At 37.2% G+C, this 19,131-nt stretch overlaps 1 long non-coding RNA gene across 1 annotated transcript; it reads right to left on the bottom strand.

Annotated features, from left to right (window-relative positions):
* Positions 1-388: 388 nt before the first annotated feature.
* On the bottom strand, positions 389-16,754 carry LOC109502504. Its single transcript, XR_002161122.2, has 5 exons — positions 16,476-16,754; positions 15,107-15,174; positions 14,413-14,498; positions 12,860-12,945; positions 389-1,058 (listed from the first exon to the last, which is right to left on the bottom strand). It is a non-coding gene; the product is annotated as an uncharacterized LOC109502504 (long non-coding RNA).
* Between the last annotated feature and the right edge of the window lie 2,377 nt (positions 16,755-19,131).

Below are 19,131 nucleotides of genomic sequence, written 5' to 3'. Positions count from 1 at the left end.
TTTCTCTAAATATGCACTATCATATGATTCATCCATTTCACTTTATCATTTCATTTTTGCTTTCCCACCCAAGAGAAATGAAAGCAAAGATTTGTACATGAGGGGCACCTGAGTGGCTCAACTGGTTGAGCCTCCAACTTTGGCTCAGGTCATGATCTCACGGTTTGTGAGTTTGAGCCCTGCATCAGGCTCTCTGCTGTAAACACAGGCCCTCCTTCAAATCCTCTCCCTCCCTCTCTGCTCCTCCCCTCCTTCAAACACAGGCCCTCCTTCAAATCCTATCCCTCCCTCTCTGCTCCTCCCCACCACTGGCACTATCTCAAAAAAATAAATAAGTAAATAAATAAAATAATAATAAATAAACATAAAAAAAAGATTTGTACATAAATATTTGTAGCAGCTTTATTATAGTAGCTAAAAACTAGAAGCCACCCAAATGCCATCAATAGGTTAATGGATAAACAAAAGTAGTATATCCATGTAATTGAATATTACACAGCAATAAAAAAAGAATAAACTAGTGATACACACTACCATATGGAGGAATCTCAAAATAATAATGCTGAGTAAAAGACAAAAAAGAGTACATATTGTATTAGTCCACTGATATAAAATTGTAAGAAATGTAAACTAATCTATGGGGACAGAAAGCAGATCACTGTTGTCCAGAAACTTGAGAGGGACAGGGATGAGTCCAGTGAGAGATATTACAAACAGTATGAGGATATTTTTTTGGAGTGATAAATTTGTTCATTGTCTTGATTTTGGTGATAGTTTCAAGAGTGCACATATTTTAGTCCATTTGGGCTGCTATAACAAAATACCATAGACTGGGTGGCTTATAAAACACAAAAACTTATTTTTCACCATTCTGCAGGCTGAGAAGTCCAAGATGAAGGCTCCAGCATGGTCAGATTCTGATGAGGGCCATCTTCCTGGTTGATCGTCAGTGCTTTCTTGCTGTGCCCTTGCATGTTAGAAGGGGCAAGGTGTTTCTCTGGAGCCTTCTTTGTAAAGGTATTACCACCTCCCAAAGTCCACACCCCCTCCCACATCACCTGTGGGGTTAAGATTTCAACATATGAATTTTGGTGGACATAAACATTCAGACCATGCAGTATACATATTCCACATTTTATCACATTATGCACTTTATTATTTTTATTTTCTTCTTATTTTCATTTTTACATCACTCAGTGCTCATTATGATACATTTACCCTTAATTCCTTTCACCTATTTCACTCATCCCCCTAGCAACCTTCCTTTGACAACCACTAGTTTGTTCTCTATATTTAAAAGTCTGGTTTTTTTTTTCTCACACTGTCTCTCTCACACAAATAAATAAACATTAAAAAATATATAAAAATAAAAATATTAACAAAAAAAGGGGTGCCTGGGTGGCTCAGTAGGTTAAGCATCTGACTTCGGCTCAGATCATGATCTCCCAGTTTGTGAGTTTGAGCCCCGCGTTGGACTCTGTGCTGACAGCTCAGAGCCTGGAGCCTGCTTCTGATTCTGTGTCTCCCTCTCTCTTTGCCCCTCCCCTGCTCACCCTCTGTCTCTCTCCCTCTCACAAATAAACATTAAAAAAGAAATAAATAAAGTCTGTTTTTTTGTCTATTTTTTCTGTTTTGTTTCTTAAATTCCTATCACATTGTATAGCTTAAATATGTGCATGTTATTATATATCATTCATATCTCTATAAAGCTATTTTAAAAATCCATCAATTTGCAAAAATTCCAGGTAAAGATACATGGTTCAAAAATCATAAAGCCATAACAATAATTGAAAGAAAAAACTACCAAAAGCATTAAGATAGGCTGAGTCCAACATTTGGGGGTGGATGCTTTGAACTTCCCCAGGCCTGCACTGAAAATACAAAACTGAATCTGGAGGTTAAATTATGTACGAACATCCATGGTGGCCATTGACAGGAAGGTGTCCTAAGGACAAACCAAAGTGATCATTTAGGACTGACAGCCTTGTAACTATTCCCCTGTATCTACAGGGGGACATAAACCATAATTAAGCTGTTAAATCAGGATGGTAAAGTTTGAGTCCCATAATGGGTATGCGGTGGTTCATTTCCACTGTATCTCTACTTTGAAAATTTCCATGAGAAATATTTAAAGATAAATATATTTTGGTTCAGCCACACAGTAGAGTATTCTGTGGCCTCTAAAACTCCCCTTTTTCAAAGAACATTTAGTAACCTGAAGAACAGCTCAAAACAACATAAGGAGAAAAGGCAGGATAAAAATTAAGTATATATCACGATCCCCAATTACTTGTGGATGGGTTTCTAAACAAGGATATGAATCTAAATGTCTACAGTGGTGGCCTCTATGTGAGGGGATTACAAGTTATACTGTTTTCATTTTTTACCTCTATTTTTAAAAATTATCTTCAATAAATGGATAATATTAAACACACACATAACAGTTAAAGTATGTTTGTGTATTTATAAGGTTTTAGTGTTCATTGGCTGAGCTGCCTTAGGTGTTTGTACCCAAAGGTGAAATTAGATAATAAGAGATTTCGGGGCTCTCTCCAGGCCTACAATTGTATGGCATGTCTCAAATCTGACAGCACATGAGAATGACATAGACTATTTTTATTTATTTTTATTTTTTTAATTATTTATTTGAGAGAGAGTGATAAAAGAGAGAGAGAGAGAGAGAGCGAGCAGGGGAGGGGCAGAGAGAGAAGGAGATAGAGGATCCAAAGCAGGCTCCATGCTGACTACAGAGAGCTCAATGTAGGGCTCGAACTCACGAGCCATGAGATCATGACTTGAGCCAAAGTTGGACACTTAACCAACTGAGCCACCCAGGTGCCCCTGACATAGACTGTTTTTAAAAATACTGATGTCTGGGCCTCATTCAAAGAACTCCTCATATAGTTGATCTTCAAAAAAAAAAAAAAATGTATTGAGAGAGAGAAGACAGAGTGTGCACAATCAGGGGAGGGGCAGAAAAAGAATCCCAAGCAGGCTCCACGCTCAGCCCAGAGCCTGAAATGGGACTTAATCTCACAGCCATGAGATCATGACCTGCACCAAGATCAAGAGTCAGCACTTAACTGATTGAGCCACCCAGATGCCCTATAGATGGTCTTAAGTAGAGCCCCAGTATGAGTTTTATTTGTTTTTGTTTTGGGGTTTTTGTCCAGGATGGAGGAAGTTTTTTCCATGCTTTCTCTCTCTCTCTCTCTCTCTCTCTCTCTCTCTCTCTCTCTCTTTAACTTCTGTCCAAGTGAACCCAATTTGAAGTCAGGATTAAAAAAAACAATGTTCTACATGTATGGATCACCTATTATTTACCAAGCACTATATCTTGCTAGAGTGACATCTACATGAAGATTCACTGACTTGAGGAGAGAATGACAGAGAACATGTGGAGATAGAGAAGAAAAACAAAACTACATCATCATAAACCTAGCTGGAAGTAATCATAATATGATTAGCAGAGATTCTAAACATATAAAAAGCTGATTCAAGGTCCTTCTTGCTCATCTGCTGGAAGTTTATTCAGGCCAATTCAGAGGATATAACAAATATTTTATTTGACTTGCTGAAAATGTTAGCTGTCCAGGTTCTGGGAAAGTATTAGTTCTACTGAAATCTATGTTGAACCGGCAGTTGCCCAATCATCTTTTCTGATGTCCTGGACCAATAGGCTGGAAATTACTATATAGACTAGGATAAATGATGCTGATTTTCTTTTTTTTTAATGTTTGTTTATTTTGTGTGTGTGTGTGAGACAGAGAGAGAGAGAATGTGGAAGGGGGGTGGGGAGGGAGAGAGAGAGGGGGGGGGAGAGGGAGAGAAAGAGAATCCTAAACAGGCTCCATGTTCAGTGTAGGGCCCAACGTGGAGCTTGATCTCATGACCATGAGATCACAATTGAGCTGATATCAAGAGTCAGATTCTTAACCAACTGAGGCACCCAGGTCCCCCAGTGCTGATTTTCAAGAGGAAATAAAGGTTCTGCTGTGCAGGGGAGGCAGGAGGAGTAAGCCTGAAACCAATGGACTCCTAGTACCACCTTATCCAGCAATAAATTTTAGAAAAGCTACAACTAAATACAGGGCTGAGGGTGACAAAATTAGATAATGGATACACAGGGAAATGAATCAGGAATTAAGAATTTCCCTTCCCTTACCAATTGACTATTTTTTTTTTTGCCTTTACATTTCTCCTACTAGTTTGTATAAGATAAGCTGACCATGATAAACTTTATAAATCTGGTACATAATTAAGAATATTAAGCCAGAATAATGACTGAACAAGAATTATGAACATCACTTAATGACTGATGATATAGTGATCCTCCCCTTTCGGGAGAAGGTCAGCCTTTCTTCAATTCCAAAAAGAATTGTTCCTTTATATTAGGTTCTTTATACATAGAGCATGCTGCTGGCTCCCATTGCTGTGGGAAGTTGTACTCTGGGAAAAAAGAGTACATGTTAGATGACCCAAGAGGTGGCCGCAGCAGATACTGCATATTGATTCACTTCACACCACTCCAGCAGCCTTACAGTGTATCTCCCTGCTCCCTAGGGGTGGAAAAATTACGTCTGCATTTCCCAAGTTGTCTGTAGGTAGGTTCTTCATTTGACTATATTCCACTAACAGACTCACTAATGAGACTTTGACAGAGACAAGATTGTGAGCAGGGGTTGCACAGATCTGACATTCATGGTCAAGAAGGCCCTAAGATTTTTATCAGTATCTCTAGAGGAGGTTTTGGTGAATAGGTATAGAATAACAGAAGACTGTAGTAAGATTTCTTGCTTTCTTTGGGAATAGTGCCGTGATGTGTTTGGGCATTTCTTCTACTCACATTGCTCCTGTCTGTATAATACAGCCTTGATTCAATGTACACCTAGAAATTCTCTGAGCCCACTAACATGCTGTAACAAATTCCTTCTCGTGTAAACTCACCAGAGTGAATTTGACTATAACTAAGAAAACTGACTAATATAAGGAGATAGTGATGTAAATATAGCTGAGACTCTGACAGAATAAAACTGTGTTTATATAACATTTATATTGTTACAACAAGACCATGTTTGTATATTGCTTATACAACATAGAGTATGTAAATTACATTTAAATTAAATTTATATTAAGCAAGTTAAAATGTTCTCTTGGCCTGAAATAATGGGGAGGGGGTAAAAAGTTTTTTAAAAAATTCTTTAAATAAGATTGTATATTTTACTGAAGGCTTAAATGCAAGATGAAGAAAGTAATCACAGACAGAAGCTGGGCAAACACCACATCTTAGTTCTTCACAAACTAAAATTACAAAATTCCTTTAGTATAAGAGCACAATCTGAGACATCTTCCAAGAATTGTCTTGAGAACAGAGGGGAGAAAGGATCTCATGACATTCAGGGAAGGTGAAACTTCTTACTCAGAGGAGAGAAGAAAATGAACCTCCAAGTCCTAAGTTGGCAAATGTCAAAAAAAGCTATTTAAAAACAATCCTACTACCATAAATTTGAAAAAGGTCATAGTATTTGTAAGAAATTGAAGATCCATAAGCAGGATACAGTATATTCCCATTTGAATGAAACATTATATCTCTTTGTTAATTGAAATTAAAACTGTAGAATATGTGGCATGAGATTCTATTGATTATGGAGGCTGTTTTATTCTCCAGAATCTCTAGATGACTAAGAGAGACCATGAGAGCCAAATGTTGCATGTTTACACAGATGTGTAGTTGATTGAGTAACTGTGTCTAAACAATGGCATGCCATGTTTTATTTTCTGCCTTGTTCTTTTCAGTATTTTCAACATTGACAAGAAAGTAGATTAAAATAAACAAGTAGGACTACATCAAACTAAAAAGCTTCTGTACAGCAAAGGAAACCATCAACAAAGTGAAAAGGCAACCTACAGAAAATATTTGCAAACCATATATCAAATACAGGGTTAATACCCAAACTATATGAGAAATTCATATAACTCAAGAGCAAAATAATCCATTTTAAAAGGACAAAGGAACCAAATGGATGTTTTTCCAAAGAAGTCATACAAATGGCTAAGAGATACATGGAAAGGTGCTCAACATCACTAACCATCAAGGCAATGTAAATCAAAACCACAATGAGGTATTGCCTCATCTGTCAGAATGGCTATCATCAAAAAGATGAGCTAATGACATCACAATGTCAATAAGGACATAGAGAAAAGTGAACCCTTGATGGGATTATAAATTGGCATAGCCACTATGAAAACCAGTATGGAAGTTCCTTAAAAAATTAAAAATAAAACTACTATATGATCCACTAATTCTACTATTTGGGAACTGAAAACACTACTCGAAAACGTACCTGCAACCCCATGTTCATTACAGCATTATTTACAATAACGAAGATATGGAAAAACTTAAGTGTTCATGAATAAATGAATAGAGAAAGAAGATGTAGTGTATATATACAATGGAATATTATTCAGCCATGAGAAAGAAGAAAATCCTGCCATTTGCAACAACACGAATGGTACTTAAAGGCATTATGCTAGGTTAAATAAGCCAGACCAAGAAAGACAAATACTTCATGGTGAAAAAAAAAAAAATCAAACCTATAGAAACAGAAAGTAAAAAAGTGGTTGCCAAAATGTGGCAGGTGTGGGAAATAGGGTGAGGTTGGTAAAAGGAACAAGTCTGCAGCTGTAAGATGAGTAAGATCTGAGGATCTAATGTATAACATGGAAACTATAGTTGATAACACTGTGTTCTATCATAAAATTTGCTAAGAGAGGAGAACTTAAATATTCTCACCAATAAGTCAATTAAGTAATTACATAATTATGTAATGAATGTGTTAATTAACCAGATGGTGGGAATCCTTTCCCAATGTACATGTACATCAAATCACGACGATGTACACTTTAAATATCTTACAATTTGTTAATTATACCTCAATAAAGCTGGAAAAGGGAAAAAGAAAGTATATACATCTTGCAACCTTATAAAATCTTTACAGGGCATAAATCAAGATCCAGAGTGAATTCAAGAAACAAGATGGACCACGTGTGCACAATAAAATTTAGTCTTAAAAAATATGAACTCCACAACTGTAGAATAACGGAGATATGAATAAAAAATATCTCTGTGTTGGGGCACCTGGGTGGCTCAGCTGGTTGAGCGTCTGACTTCAGCTCAGTTCATGATCTCATGGTTCTTGAGTTCAAGCTCTGCACCGGCTCTGTGCTGACATCTTGGAATCTGGAGCCTGCTTTGGATTCTGTGTCTCCCTCTCCCTCTCTGCCCATCTCCCGCTCCCTCTCTCTCTCTCTCCCTCTCCCTCTCTTTCTGTCAAGAATAAATAAACATTAAAAAATATTTTTAAAAATATCTCTGTGTCAAAAAATTAGGTGTTTTGTTAAACCAAAGTTGAATATGGGTCAGTAGTGTGATAAGGGGTCCATAATTATAAATTGATTCTGTTTCAGTATGCAAAGCTAGAAGTACAAAGCTCCGAAAAAGGGAGGTCACATGCTTCTTCTCTCATTGAATCTCATTGGATAGACTAGTCTTGGGATACTAAGCTCCATTTTAAGTATGACATTTTAAGAGAGAGATTGAGAAAAGAATGCACGTCCAGAGAACCAAGTCCAAGATGGTGAGGGGAGAAGATCTGGAGTCCAAGTATTTGTGGAATGCTTGATAGAGCTGTATCTGTCCAACTGGGGACAGGCAGGGCAGCTTTTAAATATTTAAGAAAAGGCCTTGTGCAAGGGACACCTGGGTGGCTCAGTTGGTTGAGAAAAGTCCTTGTGCACATAGTATTAAACTTATTCGAGAAGGCTTCTAAAAACTAAAATCAATTAGTGCTATATAATCATTGTAACCCAAATGTACTGTAACCCAAATGTACTGTAACCCAAATGACTCCAAGTCCTCTGTGAGCTTCTGTGTTCTTATTTTCCTTTAGTAGGCAAGCAAAATAACACTCCTCCCGTCCCCACAATTCCATGATTTCTTGGAGGGACGAAGAAGGTGCTTATATTCTATAAGCCATTTCTCTGCTCTCACCTGCCACCCCTGCTCTGATGTTTTCTCATAGGCTACTCTGGTTGCCTCACCCTCTTCCTACAACTGTCCTGGATTTTTTTTTGCCCCATGCCATCCCCCTTTCATTTCACAAAGCACCATCACCTATTGTTGTTACAAAACATACTTTTGCTGAAATCTTCCATTTGCTGAGAAGCTTTACAGTATGAAACTAACCAACTGAACCAAAAACCTGTAATTAAATATCAAAAACCAATGTTCTTAGAGTTAATTTGCCCACACCATGTTTTTGGACACCACTTATAAAGTGATTTCTTCCCTGAGTCCCAGAACCTCAAACTCAGCCTTTAGATCACCCCAGATCAAAGCCAAATCCCTATTCCTTTATTAAGTTTTATTCTCTTTTACGCATTTCCTCCCCTTTAATATAGCCTGGGTCTTGCTTTCATAATTTTTGAAAATTTGTTTTCCTAAAGAAAAAAGCCTGCTAGCCAGACTTTCATCTTAACTATTCAAAGAATCACCTAAATCCTAACTTTTAAGCTTTTATTTAGGACTTCACAAATTCCTAATGAAATTCTCTAAGAATTTGGAGGGGCTCTAAGGTCACTGTGCTGTCCTCCATCACTATTGCTCCCGAACAGCAGAGCAGATATGTAACAGAAGATTGATTCTCCTGCTACCTAGAGCAAACCCCAGGTGGTGTGCAGCAACCATTTTTCTTGCCCCACAAAGAAGAGTTTGCTAACATTTGGTGCTATCAGCGAAGGAAATGGACTGATTCGTGAGATCCTGAATTTCTCCGACCTGGATTTATTCCAGCACAGACACCAACTTACTATCAGGAAGACTGTCACAGGGTAGAAAGTCAAATGAAAATCCCATCCACTCTAGAAGTATATGGTCCTAGTCCCTGTGTCATTTTTAGTGATGCCCTATAAACATCCCCTTGTGGAATGAAAAATACATGTCATGTACAAGAGAAAAAAATAAGAAAAAAACAAATTAAATCTGTGTGGATCTTTCTGTCCAACTAACACTTTACCAGTGAGTAATACAAGAACAGTGCTTCGTTCGTCTTTACTCAGTCCAAAGAAACTATCTTAATGAGAACTGCCTCATTTACTTTTTCACAATCCTCCACTAATCCTTCAGTTTGGGTTAATGGCATTTCTTACAAAGAACAATTCCAATTTTTGAGCCACAGTCATTCAACCCAATTCAAATCTTTAAAACCATTTCCTCTCAGCTGTTTCTAAGTAATTTCCCTAATTCTCAAATTAATCCTCATTAGTAGAAGACTCCTCTTTGGGGAAACCAAAGTCCCTTTCCTAATCATAATGGTCCATTTAAATAGGGCTAGTTCCAATAGAGGGTTTTATTAAAAGACTTTTACAAGATATCAAACTCTGCCTTTCTATATTGAGCTGAAATGATTTGCCAGTGGCAGGCATAGCTGACACATCACTGTGCCCATCTCAATAATCAATGCATATGTCTACACAGTAAATTTAGCTGCAGGAATTACTGACAATCCTAATAATAGTCAAAATTAATCAAATGTGGCATTACATGCCAGCACATGTTTTACATTTCTTTTCTTGTGAATATAAAATGATAGGTCTAGACCTGGCATATGGGCGTTAGAAAACTCAAACCATTTGTGTCTCATTACAACTTACCTCTCTATCAGTTTTTAGATAACTGTTAACCACAAAGATTTTTTTTTAACAGTCTCTTGGCCACAATGGGTTTGAGGCAAAGACCACCTGTGTTGTTTTCTAGCCTCCCAAATACAGATGCAGAATTTCTTTGAAACCAGGTTTTGGCCATAGCCATATCTCAGCGTCAACTTTTATTTTTTTTTAAGTTTATTTTTGAGAGAGAGCGAGAGAGAGAGAGAGAGAACGCACACGCAAGCAAGGGAAGGGCAGAGAGAGGGAGACTGAGGACGTGAAGTGGGCTCCACACTGACAGCAGAGAGCCCTATGTGGGACTCAAACTCACAGAACCACGAGATCATGACCCCAGCTGAAGTCAGATGCTTAACCCACTGAGCCACCCAGGTGCCCCTCAGACCCAACCTCCATATCAGCTTGACACACCAAGTTATTGTCTTTCTCCTAGATGCCCTCAATTAGAGCAATCCCAATAAATGCCCAAAATTCTCTAATTTTGTAGTTCCAAACACATGGTTTCTGATAACAGTAATTTCACTAGAGGATAAAATTAAAGATGTAGCAAGGCAAGACAGCCCAGGTATTCACATCTGGTCACTGCTCCATTAAGCATTACCACTGGGAGACTGAGTTATCATGCAGATAAAAGGAAAAATGCCCAAGTGCCCACCAGAGCCCTAAATTTTTTTCACTTAGTCCACAACGTTTTGCAGGTCCCCCCAAATTTCTGTTATTCTTCGGCTTCCTGATGCTTCAAATTTTACAGAACCCCATCATTAAATCTATGCCATGACACCCAATCCATTCATCATTTCCTTTTGATAACTGTTATTACTAGGTGCATTTATTCATTTTTTAATGTTTATTTTTGAGAGGGAGAGAGAGAGACAGAGAGAGACAGAGCACAAGCAGGGAGGGGCAGACACAAGCAGGGAGACACAGAATCTGAAGCAGGTTCAGGCTCTGAGCTGTCAGCACAGAGCCTGATGCGGGGCTCGAAACAACAAACCCAGAGATCATGACCAGAGCCAAAGGTGGAGGCTCAACCAACTGAACCACCCAGGGGCCCCACTAAGTGCATTTAAACTGTGTTGTTATTTACTTACATCAGAACACTTTATTATTATCTTCTTTTAGAAACAATTATCTTCTTTTTAGAAAATAAGAAAAATATTATCTTCTTTTTAGAAAATGAGAAAAATAAGGCTCAGATTGGTTGCCCAAGACAACATTGTTCATAAGTGACAGAGACAGGATTCTAACAAGGCCTGTTGTATCCTCAATCTTCTACTAGTCTCACTCTACCTCACCGTCTCCTGTTTTCAAGCATCATAACATCCAAGCATTCAAATCTTATAATATGGTCTGAATATCCATAACTGTACCTCCCCCTATACTGTGAAGTTTCAGACACACACTCTTGGGGCCAGTTGCTACCTTCCCTGTGGCAGTTGTCACCTCATTCCCTTTTCTTTATGTGCCTAGAGTTCCAAAACTAAAAGCCTCAAGACATGCCCTCAATTAGCTGGAAATTAGAATCCTATCATGAATCATTGTTCTAGGTCCCTTAAGAAGCATGGGGTGGGGGGGAAGAATGTTGCCTTTCTAGCTCTATCACAGTTTCAAAGCCACATAATAATCTTTAATCTGAGAAAAGTTACTATTTTTTGCAATTGAAAACAATTACACTTTTGTTATTTTTTAGCATTATTGAGCTTTGTAAATTTCATAATATATGTATACTATCATAGGGTAATTTTTCAAGAATGTACTCAATGCTGGCAAGTCTGTTGTAAGAAAAGCAATTTCACACACTTCAAGAAGCAACATAACCTTTCTTAAAAAGTTAGGCTACTTGTATTCAGAAGTTTAGGCCTTTACGATACTGATAACATCTGAATCAATAACCTCACTTCTGGAAATCCATCATAAAAAGGTAATCAGAAAGAAATACAAACAAAAAATATTGCTACAGCAAAATTTTGAATAGTGATAGAGTAGAAAAGAAGAGGAAATGGTTAATTATGCTTAAATTCATGCAACTAAGTATTATACAACCATTAAATATCATGCTTATGATAAATTTCTAGAGTATTTTTAATTTTAAAAGTAGAGGTTAAAATTGTAGACTGTAGATGCACCTGGCTGGCTTAGTCGGTTGAGCGCTCAACCTTGGGTCAGGTCATGATCTCATGGTTTGTGAGTTCCAGCCCTGAGTCAGGGTCTGCACTGACAGTTCAGAGCTTGGAGTTTGCTTCAGATTCTGCGTCTTCCTCTCTGCCCCTCTCCCACTCTCTTTCTCTTCCTCTCTCTCTGCCCCTCCCCCATGCTCTCGCATGCTCTCTCTCTCTCTCTCTCTCAAAAATAAACATTGAAATATTTTTTTAAATTATAGACTGTAGGAGCTTAGTATTTTGTTTAATGGAAGGAAATACCAAAGCCAAAAGTGGTAGTATTAAGAAACTAAAAAGAAAGAAAAAATAAAATAAATCTCCCTCTAAAATTTTCTAGAGAGGGCAAAAATATATTTATGTGTGTGATTATATAGTGAATAGATAATATGCTGAAAATACCTTATAAACACCTGATGTACCAAGAAAGTCTTTGGATAATGTTAAGCTTTTAAATCCCCTTGACCTAACTTAGAACTCAGTGCAAGTGGGACATTATAAAATGTCCCTTATAGCTTTTTTTCCCAAGTCCCCTAGGATTTTTTGTAATCAGGTTTTAGTACATTCCATTAGCAAAAAATATATGCCTGACTCTGTGTTCTCTGGTAATTAATACTTTGCATTCAGCCTAATACTTCTTCTTGCACCTGAGGCAGGCACCAGGGGCCTAAAACACATGCTCTATTGATCCTCACGGTTAAGCTACAATTATAATCCTATCTAACTGGAATTATCAGGCCTCCGTTATCCAGTGGTTGAACTGTCTGAATCTAAGAAAAAGAAAGTGTCCCTGAAGCCATTAGTTGGGAATTCTCATTTCCCCCCAAAAGAAACAAATCTTGAATGAGATTTATATCAGTTACCTGTTGCCACAATGATACTATGAATGAACTATGCCAGAAATCAGCCTTTAATTAGTCCACAAGTCTATATGTGAGCAAGTTCCACGAAGTGGGCCTTCTGCTAACAACTGGGCTCACCTGCATGTCGGGTTGATTGGCTGTCAGTGGCTGATTCTGTCTACATGTCCCTTACATTCCTCCAGCAGCCTAGCTGGGGTGTGTTCCTGTGGAAAAGGCAGAGGGTCAAGAGCAGAAGCAGGAGTATACAAGCACTTTTTCAAACGTCTACACATACCAAATCTGCAAATCACGCGGCCAAATTCAGAATTTAGGGACAGAGAGAAACTTTACCTCTTTAAGTAAGGGCAACTTCAAAGTCACAAAGCAAAGTTCATGGGCTAGAGGAGGGGTAAAGATCTGGAACCACTGATGCAATTAATCTACTAAAAAGGTATGTCTAGATTCCTATTATAGCCAACTAATCTCCTTTTCAGCAAGAAGCTTACATCAATACCACAATGGCTCACAATGTCCCCAAATTGACTAGTGTCTTGAAAAAAAAACTAAAGTAGGGGTGAAAACTTAAAAACAGGGGCACCTGGGTGGCTTAGATGGTTAAGCGTCCAACTTTTGGTTTTGGCTCAGGTTATGATCTTGTGGTTCATGACTTCGAGCCCCACATTGAGCTCTACGCTGTCAGTGCAGAACCTGGTTGGGATTCTCTCTCTACCTCTCCCTTCATCGTGCTCTCTCTCTCTCTCTCTCTCAAAATAAATGATAATTAAAAAAAAAAAAAAAAGCAAAAACCCTTGCTACTCTTGTCATCTTAGACACTGTTACACAATTCCCTAATTGGCAACCCCTCATGGGTGAAGTCGGGTACATTAAAAGTCAACATTAATTATATGTGTAATATACATCTATATTATATAAATTAAAATAAATCCAGCAATTTTTTAATGTTTATTTTTTTATATGTTTATTTTTGAGAGAGAGAGCACAAGCAGGGGAAGGGCAGAGAGAGAAAGGGAGACAGAGAATCCAAAGCAGACTCCAGCCTCTGAGCTGTCAGCACAGAGCCCAGGGTAGAGATTGAACTCACAAGCTGTGAGATCATGACCTGAGCCAAAGTTAGAAACTTAACTGACTGAACCACCAGGTGCCCCAACCCAATAATTCTTTCTAAAAGTAGTTGTTAACTTTCAGATTCTCTTTTTCTAGTACCTGGAATACTTAATGTAAACATTCTTATCATACCCACCCTTGAAGGGTTAGGTCATATTTTTTTTTTAATTCTTGATAATTAAAAAAGTAAAATTAAAGTATCTATTATTCTTCCTAGTATCTGACATTCTATATGGAATAAGATAGACAGTAATTACAAGAAAGAAGAAAACCTCACTTAATTTCATAAAATAACATATCAATGGGCTATGAGATGATATTCTTTACTAGCTAACTACTTTCACTGCACAGACATCTTCCTCATCATCAGAAAAGAAAGTAAGAAAGTACTTTCATTAACTACATTAGCTATGGTTCCAAACTAAAATGCATTTTAAAATCCTTTTAAAATCCAGGCAGACTAACCACAGTACTAGAAAAACAGATTTTGATGCCTGGCTACAAAAGGGTCAGGATAACACAAAATGAATGCCAGACCTCCACAATGTTCAAAACAAATAACTCACAATTGTTGGGAGGAATCTCAGAATGTTTTTTTCTTGGGAAGAAAGATTTGTAGCATCCGTCTGGCTCTTAAAAGCAAATCACATCCCTTGAAACACAATAAACATAAGTCATAATTACCTAAGGTAATATATTAGTATCAACTCTTTCCATAACATTAGAATTATAAAAGTATTCTGTACAATTTCACACATACTGTTAATAATTTTGTGTTATCTCACTTCTTTCAGCTACCATTTTATCACAAAATATAAATATAAAAGAAAGAAAGAAATGTTGTATGCATATTCAACCCCCTCTTCCCCCCCCAATACAGAACTACAAAGTAATTGGTAACATCTGTTGTCATTGACTATTTTCATGATTTGTGTGGTACCTGAAAATTTATTATAACTAAAATAGAGCACATTAGCTTTATTTTTGTTCAGATAGTGATTCCAAGAATGCAGCAAGAGCATCTGTGACTGTCACTAATTAGGGAGTCACTGAGCAGAAATATGGTACAATCACATGTGGTTGATACACTGAAAATTGCAGCTAAACATAAAATGCTAATTGTTTTCTTTATAAGTCTCTAGGTCATAGCCAACTGGATTGCAACAGAAACACTGGAAATCTTGGACAGTCCAAAGTAAACTTTACAAAAAATTTTTCTAAGGAGCGAAACAAAACGAAAAGACAGGAACGAGACCTCACCTATGGAAAAGGCCTGGAGTCAGGGCTTCCCTTTAACACCAGCAAAGACTCTATGAAACCGTGTCTGCCTGCAGGAGAAAACACCAAACTAGCAGCTGCTGGAATATGATGTCTTAAAATTGTTTCATCATTTATCGTGGCTTAAATCTTTTGTATGAGCAGAGGAGAGTTGGTGTCGTTCTCTAGGACAACAGAAAACTTGATTTCTGTTTTAAAGTTACTCATCCAGCAACCATAAGCGCTTTTAATAAGATCACAAGTACCTTTAGCCATTGGTCCTCTCAGGATATTTCTATAAAAGTGGTTGATGAAGAATGAATTAGATAAGGTCAATAAATTGACAAGACTAGCAAAATGCTACTAAAGTGGCCTTAGATTCCTTAGGAGCTTTGACAACATGGATTTATTTTTCTAGTGTTTGATCTTTGTTCCACCATCAGAATATAGTGTTGAAGTCTCAGAACTGCTCCCTGAACTTCATCTGTTTTTTTTTCTCATAAGTATGTACTAAGCACTTTCTATGGGGCCTCTCTTTAGTGTGAAAGCTCCAACAGCGAACAAGATGTTGTCCCCATCCTCAAGATTATCTAATAGAGATAGCAGGCAAGGCAACAGGTATCTACAATGCAGTGTGATAAGCACCGCAGGAGAGATAGATACATCTGTGATGAGAACACACACACAAAAGAAACCTAACCCTGAGTTTCAAAGCAGAAAAACCTCCCAGAGAAGTTCATCTCAGAAGTAGGGGCAGGATGATTGCAGGTTTAGGTACAAAGATCTAAAGACAAGAGACAACCTGGTGTACTAGGGGCAATGTCTGTAGTTCTCTGTATGAGATGGAAAAGAGTGAAGATGGGTGTCAGTGAAAGAATGGTGTCTAATGAGCAAGAGAAATAGAAACCAATCAGGCAATAAAAAGATTTGTTCAATTTAAACATTCAGCAAAGAGATTAGCACTACCTAGTTAAACGAGTAAGGGATTCTATCCATCAAAATCAGAGGATGAAAAATAGAAAGGCAAAAGAAAGAAAGAGACAGAGAGAGACAAAGAAGGAAAGAGAAAAAGAAAGAAGAGAGAAAAAGAGAAAGAAAGGGTGGGGGAGGGAGAAAGAAATAAAGGATGGAAGGAAGGCAGGCAGGCAGGAAGGAAGGAAGGAAGGAAGGAAGGGAGAAAGAAAGGGTGGGAGAGGGAGGGAGGAAGAGAGAGGAAGGAAGGAAGGAGGGAGGGAAGGAAGGAAGGAAGGAAGGAAGGAAGGAAGGAAGGAAGGAAGGAAGGAAAAAAGAAAAGATGCATACCATATACACACCAAAAAGGCATATCTTAAAAAATTCCTTGGAAAGAGATGGGAATACTCAGCATGTTTACCTGCGGCTTGGCTGAATCATCCTGGGTCTCTTCTCCAAGGACAGCCAGAAATGGTAAGTAGTTCTGTAACCTCAAGAATGTTGTGAATAATTTTTGGAAACATTCTAAAAGTTTGTAACTTTTCTCAACACTGGTCTGGAACAGAAATGTTTTCCATGCAGTAATTAATGACTTCTTCTGGGAATAAATCCCCACTGTGTGAAAAATTTTCTAAAGAACATAGGGATTATGACTTGTTCAACTAGTAAATAGTTCACTCTCAGCATGCTGTCACTTGTCAGTCAAGATTTTTTTTTAATTTTTTAATGTTTATACATTTTTGAGAGAGAGAGAAAGAGAGCATGAGCAGGGGAGGGGCAGAGAGAGGAGGAGACACAGAACCCCAAGCAGGCTCCGGGCTCTGAGCTGTTAGCACAGAGCCCGTCACATCCCAGGAACCGTGAGATAATGACCTGAGCCAAAGTCGAAAGCTTAACTGATGGAGCCACCCAGGCGCCCCAGGATATTTTTAATCAGACATTCTATTTTAAAAATCTAATTTTCTGATGTATATATTTTTACAGAATTAAGAACATGACTCATAAAAGTATGAAATGAATACTATCAAACACTTTATTTTAGCTCATTAATTAATGAGCAAATCAATAAGGTGTTAAAACTGGTTGAAAGGTGAATTTAAAGCACAGATAGATATATATGTGTAGGCAATCAAGATTGCTAAAATGAATTTGCTAATAGATTAAAACTGGTTAATAACTTAAAACATAATATTTGAAATTATTTTTTCCACATAGTAGAAACAAGTTCTATCTCTACATGACATAATTCACTTGTATTGCTATGCATGAGAATCACTTGAGAAATACCAGTTTTCTATAACTTAATTTCTACCCCTATGGTTTTGAAATTGTCACAGAGAAACAATCAAAGGTGCATAGCCCTATAATGTCAGATAATCTCTGAAGGAAATCCCTAGCATTCCTTTAAAAGGGCAATCATCCCTCTTGCCCATTTCCAAATCTTTGAATTTTTTTTTCTTGGCAAGTCTAACATTGGTTATGTGACTATTCTCATTTCCTGTATGATGTGCCTGCAGAAAATGAATATTTAAATTGGCCTACTAGGATGCTGTTCCTTTGCATCAAGATGGTAATACAACCTTACCCATTTTCATAAGTAAATTTTTGAAATGTTTTCTTTAATGTATTTTTTATGTTCCAAATGTTTAAGAGAATATGACATAAAAGCCTTGTGATTTCACATTGAAATATCTAACTGGTATTTTTATTTTAACATAAAGGATATAAAATAACTAAATTGTGGACAGAATATGAATTTTTTGGAGACCCAATTTTCAACATTTGTAAGTTTGATTTAATCAAACTTACAAAATATGCTTAAGCCCTTAGACTATTTTTAAAGCTCTAGTTAAAAGTATATCTGGACAACAGTGTGAATGCACTTAAGGACCCTGAACTAACTGTGCACTTAAAAATGGTAAAAATGCAAGTTTTATGTTATGTATTTTTTACCATTATAAAAAAAAGCACATTTGCTTGTTTTTTAAGGTGCCTAAGATCAAGAGATTTAAAAATTTTTAATGTGGTTTGAAACACTCAAGGGAATATAAAGTAACTAAATTTATAAATGGAGTTAATTGCAGGGGAAATTTTAATCCACTAATTCATGAATTGATTATTAATAAAAGAAAACCAAGTTGAAGCTTCTAATTCATTTTTTTTAAACATTGGGTTTACAAATAAAATTAAAAGATGTGGATTTTGAGGTTGAGGGATTACAAGATAAGGCAAGAGAACTAAGGAGAAACCAGACTGTAATAGTAAAGAGTTTAGATTATATCTTGTGAGTAACAGGCAGCTACTAAAGTCAAGCAATGGGAGCAGCATATTTGTACCTCAAAAAGGATAATTCTGGCTTGTTCTGTGGAAAAAGGCTAGAGGGAGATAAGATTGATGGCAAAAAAAAAATTAATAGGTTATTGCTGTTATTTAGGTGAAAGGTGATGATGATCAAGACCAAAGCAATGAGGCAATAATTATAACCACCTTACACTGAGCACCTATTATGTGTCAGGAACTCTTTTAAAAAGCACTTCACCCATACTAACTCACTTTATCCTTATGTCAGTGCCATAGGGTAAGTATTATTATTACCTTACACAGCACAAGAATTCATCTCTTACTCAGAATCGTTGTTCAAAGTCATGGGGAAATTCTAAGAATATATGATTTTGCAAACGCCTTCTTAACCCGACTGGGGAGTGGGGAGTGGGAAACAGTTCATACTGTAAAAGAGAAACTGAGGCATGTCAAAAATGTTAAGGGTTTATTTAAGCAAAAATCTATTTGAATCAGTGCAGCAACAAATCAGAAGTGGTTAGGGTGGATCCACTGACAGCAGCTGGGGGAGAGACTTTATAGAGCAAAGGTAGAAGCAAAGTAAGGAAATTCTTGACTGGCTGTAGTTTAACGTCTCGGTTGGTTATGATTGGTTGTCCTTAGGTTTCAAATTCATAACCTTGAGGCATTTACAGGCTTAGATTTTCATTTATGCATGTAGGCTGCTAGGACCTTAAAGCCATCTCAATCCAAAGGCTTCCTTGTTTAAATTATTTAACAATAGCAAAATACAAACA

This window comes from Felis catus, chromosome C1 (genome assembly GCF_018350175.1).
Source record: "Felis catus isolate Fca126 chromosome C1, F.catus_Fca126_mat1.0, whole genome shotgun sequence".
NCBI classification, from domain to species: Eukaryota; Metazoa; Chordata; class Mammalia; order Carnivora; family Felidae; genus Felis; species Felis catus.
Note: the sequence above shows the minus strand (reverse complement) of the source record. Positions and strands in the feature narration are given on the sequence as shown.